We start from the raw sequence: 5268 nt of genomic DNA on the forward strand, positions 1-5268 counted from the left end.
TCCATGGATCAAGATGCACTTGACTTGACTAGAAATAAATTTGTTTATGGTCTTTTATTGAAGATCTTTTTAATAATTGCACCCAATAATTTCTCACCCATAAAGTAGAATAATATGACCCCTTCCTGCAGACTTCTCAGTGAAACACATTGTCCTGCATTAATCCCCAGTGCAGTGAGGCATACACATGCATAAATGTGTCTCTGTGCATCTGTGTGTGTGTGTGTTTGTCTGTCCCTGTGCCCGTGTGTATGATATGTTTACACTGTGTTGTGACCACGAATGCTCTGAGATAACTGAGACACCCTCAGATTCTTCAGGGGTCGCAAACCTGCTTTTGGCTTGACCTTTATCCCCGCGCTGTCAGCCATCATCCATTTCCTTATTAGTAGAGAGTGAGAAAGGAGGTGAAACCATGTCCGCAAAATCCGCACCTCCCCTATATACAACACATGAAATGATTGGGGCCATGGGCTCGGCCCCAAACTGAACTGGTTATACTTAACCTTAACTCTATTTTTATCAGCAATAAAGCCCCAGCTCCCTCGTGTCTCCGGGTCCTTAGTCAATATTTGGAGACGAAGGCTTGTGGGATTGTATCTACCGTGGACTGAGGCTTCGAGGGAGTTGCACTCATTACAAAACAACTCACACCTCCGCCTGACACTCACAGCTTTCTTTCTGACCCACAAGTGCTACGACTACATTCCCATCTGCCTCTTCACACACATTTCCCACTCGCGCTCATACTCATGCTGTCTTGTCCGATGTTAATCACTCGATAAAAGTCCCAGTGTGTGTTATCAGGACCGCACCACACTGTAGTTAAAGTTGATATTGCCAGTAACAGAGCCGGGTTTTACGAGCCATAACAAGTCGTCATTAAAAGTCATTAGCAAACATCAGCGTCGTAAAAAAAGGCCACAGTCGGTCTCGTGGGCCCCACAAGAGCCGTGAACGGAGAGATATAAAGATGTAAGCAACGCAGAGCGGCGATGGGGGAGCTGTGATGAGAGTGGGACACGACCTGAGGAGGAGTTTTTTTTTTCCGGGATCCCGGTTTGCTTCTGTAACCTCGCACTCTTGTCTGTGTGCGCGCGCGTATACGCCTGCGTGTTTTGTTTCTCTCAGATGCCTTCCAGCATTCCTTGCCCCTGCGTGGAGACGGGACACTGGTGTTTTGGAGAAAATATTGAATTAGAGAGAAAAAAAAAGAGGCAGAGAGGGAGAAATGAAGGAGAGGGAGAAATATTGACTCCTTCTGGGAAGGAGCGAGACGGCAACGCCTTTCCAATAACCATAAACCCACTGGGCTGAAAATAGACGGGCCGAATGAATAAACGAATGTGTTCATCCCACATGAGCTCTTCTCTTTCACAGAAGGAGGGGAATGGAGGTGATCCCCCCCCTTCTCTCTCTCTCTCTCTCTCTCTCTCTCTCTCTCTCTCTCTCTCTCTCTCTCTCTCTCTCTCTCTCTCTCCTCTTTCACTGAGGCCATCATTTCTTCACCATGACGAAAGCTATTAACCGGAACAAAACAGGTGTTTATGGGAAGCCTTCCCTCAAATGAGGTTTGTCATGCACACACACTAAAGACGCGCACACACACACACACACACACACACACACACAAACACACTCTTCCCTCTGCAGTCCAAAAGGTGTCGACATCAGTGCCTGCGAAACAAGAGTAACATCTGTTTCACATTTAAATCCCCCCCAGTTCATATGTCATGGACCATGTGGACAAGCTTTATTTCACACACACACACACACATTGCTCTTAAGATGCAGGGGGAGCTGAATCGGGGTAGTTCTTTGCCACTTTACGGCCAAAAGTATGTGGATGACTAAACATTGCACACATATCCCAAGTCAATTTCAGCCCATTATCACAAATCACAATATTACCTCAAGGGGCTCTACAAGCTGAACAGTGCAACACCCTTTCCTCAAACCCATCTATCTATCTGTCTATCTATCTATCTATCTGTCTGTCTGTCTGTCTGTCTGTCTGTCCGCCCGGCCGCCTGCCCGCATCTATCTATCCATCATACATACATTTTGTAACAATCTGCTGCCTTTGTCCTAAACTGCTCTTCCGGGTTCATCCACATGGGACATGAACGGCAGTGTCCTGGGTCAAATCCCTGCGTTTTGTGACTCATTATTATTGGTGATATGTCAAAAGCAATCATCCCAAACAAAATACTTTTCCCTCGAAACGTATTTCACAATGCAGTTTCATTGTATGGGAACATAATTTGTAGGAGACGTGGCTGCCCCTTGGCGTTATAGTTGACTCATAAAAGCTGTTACAAGATCAGCTTTTTCTCATAATATAACTCAGGGACCATGCCAAAAAAAGCTCATTCACGCTTGTATTGCTAGCGGGATTGACTGCTGCAATCGTTTGATCTTCTGATCCCTTGACAGGGTTCCCAAAAAGACCTTCAAAAAGCTTCAGCCCAGATCCTACAGGGACCAAACGGTCAGACCACATCACCCACGATGTTTATGTCGCCACACTGGCGTCCTGTCAGCTACAGAATTGAATATAAGGAAATGCTTATAAAACAAAATGTGTTGTTTCAAGGCTTGCCGACATCGTCCCAGTTCATCTAAAAGGTGTTTGATGGGCTTGAGGTCAGAGAGCTTTGTGCAGGTCAGTCAAGTTCTCCCTCAACAATCAGGGAACCTCACGTTGTACAATGTGTGCATTGTCATGTTGAAACCGGATAGTGCCTTCCCCCAAACTGTTGCAACAAAGATGGAAGCACACTCTATCATTGTATGCTGTAGCTTTAAGATTTCCCGTCATTGGACCTGAGGGGCCTACGGGTTACGGGTTTACAAAGTTTTAAGATATTCTTCTGTAACCGCCCCAATCCTATGGAAGAGAATGGAGTTTCGTTTGTAGTCCTCTGCATTGACAAATGACTTCAGAAAAATCACTGACTTCTCACTAATCTTCCAAATGAATAGTCCCAGTGAAAAAAGGATGGAGTATAGTATTCAGAAATTTGCTATTTTAAAAGGCTTTGAGTGCTCAAACTTATTTTAAATCACTTCCTTTGTAGCCTAACATTCAGAGCCTCTGAGCTTTAATCATCTACCACTTTCACGTATGTTTGGGTGAACTGTCCCTTTAAGCGATGTGGTTATTGTATGACAGCATGAGGCAGAGTTAACTAGACCATCAAGATCACCCGCTGCAGTAATCAACTGCAACCACTATTGCCTGTGTGCACTCATTCATCTCGTCCTTCATTCATCCACTCGCTGACTTCTCCTCTCTCACTCAGTCAGTTCTCGTTTTCTTCATTCAGTCGTAATTATAGACCATCACCCGTCGGTACCATTTCACTTCCGAGAACAGTGGCATCGCTCTTCTTCTTTTTTTTTTACCTCCTTTCTCCTCCATTCATTTACCTTCAGTTCACCCCTCGCAGCGATCCTGTCACCCTGCTGACCCTTTTTTCACTCTTCCTCTTCTTCATCCTCCTTTCCCACATTGCCCACTCCTCTCCCTCCCTTCCTCTCTCTCTCTCTCTCTCTCTCTCTCTCTCTCTCTCTCTCTCTCTCTCTCTCTCTCTCTCTCTCTTTCTCTCTGGGAAGTCATGTGACTTCTCTGAAGCTGAGCCCTATAAACCAGCAGTACTTGTGGGGCTCAGTGTCTATGCAGCTCTCTGATTGGCTCTTGCATTCACTGCTTGGCGCGCACACACACACACACACACACACAGTGGACCCCCTGTTTTCTTCTTTCTGGAACAAATGTGATCCTTCACATTCAAAGAGCAATGATTAGTTTTTAATGAGTGGGATGTTATGATAATTACTTAAAGGAACCAATTCTCAGTATATCTTACAAAGAATTATTCCTCATTTTTTGTGCGCTTTCCTACGAAAGTCAGCAACACGTGTCAATTTCCGCTCGTTACATGTTAAACGACTTAGTTAAGTTTAGGAAAAGTTTGTTGTTTGTGTTAAGATAATCATGGAAGTATCCTCCCTGCTGCCCCCAAATCCTACACACTGCACCTTTAAGTATGTAACCATATACACACTGAGCCTGTGAAGGGCCAATTGTTTTATTGTTTGTCAATGACTGAAAGGACTCGGTGCAGGGGACTCAGCATTGAGGCTGGTTTAATCCAACCGGATCCTCGTTGAGACGAAACAGTGCAGTCTGCCAGTTATTGGCAGAAAACCGCCGCTGTTCATATTCAAAACCTCCAGTTTAAATTTAAGGCCTCTGTCAGTTTTAATTTGCAGTGAAAACCGAGTGTACGATTTGAAACAAAACCCAGGAAGCTGTTTGGGTTTTAAGTCATGAGATTTCTTAGATACCAGGTTTTTATCTTCCAGCTGGTGCTGCATGTGTAGCTACAGGGAGGGAACGAGTCGGTTAATGATTTTATCAAATGTGGAAGCCACAATGGAAGAGTATTGATAAAGAAACGCCAAGAGCAGAGCGGCCTCTTTAAAGTTAGTCTCCTCTTTCTTATGTAAGTGACTCACAGCCAGAGACGGACACCCTCCCACACTTTTCCTACTGCTGTTAATTCATACACTTGTTAGTAATATTGACTTAGTCTGTTTGTTTCTCTGTGTGTGTGTGTGTGTGTGTGTGTGTGTGTTGAAAGGCAGCTAAACAGAAGTGGAAGTAACCAATGTAAGTATAAAGAGCACAAATGCAGGTGTTTTTCAACTTTTTTATATAACATTATTTCAGATGGAAACCACTTTAGTTCAGACTGAAATATCCCGACAACTATTCAGTGAATTGTCATGAAATTACGTACAGATATTCATTGTGCCCATGAATCTTACAGACTTTGATTATCCCCTGACTTCTCCTCTAGCGGCACCATGAGGCTGAAATTATAGTTTTTTTAGCAAAATATTTCAACAACTATTAGATGGATTGCCTTAACATTTTGTTCAGACATTTATGGTCCTCCGAGGATGAATGTTAATGACTTTGGTGAGCCGCTCATTTTTCCTTTTGCGCCACCAGCTGCTTCAATTTGAATATATCCTGTTAAATATCTCAATATAAATGCAATTTGTTGCTGGCAATAATATGCTGTGTCCAAATATCCCTCCTTACTTTACCATATAGTGCTCTATATTTACTATCCACCATATTATTTTAGTGTCCAAATTCAGATTATGAAATCCATCCACTATAGTCAGTGCCTTCGAAACGTGCTACGACTTTCCATTTTGGGAAAGAGATGAACTGAACCCCCAGTTGCTCAC

Source organism: Pholis gunnellus (assembly GCF_910591455.1).
Source record: "Pholis gunnellus genome assembly, chromosome: 21".
Classification (NCBI taxonomy): domain Eukaryota; kingdom Metazoa; phylum Chordata; class Actinopteri; order Perciformes; family Pholidae; genus Pholis; species Pholis gunnellus.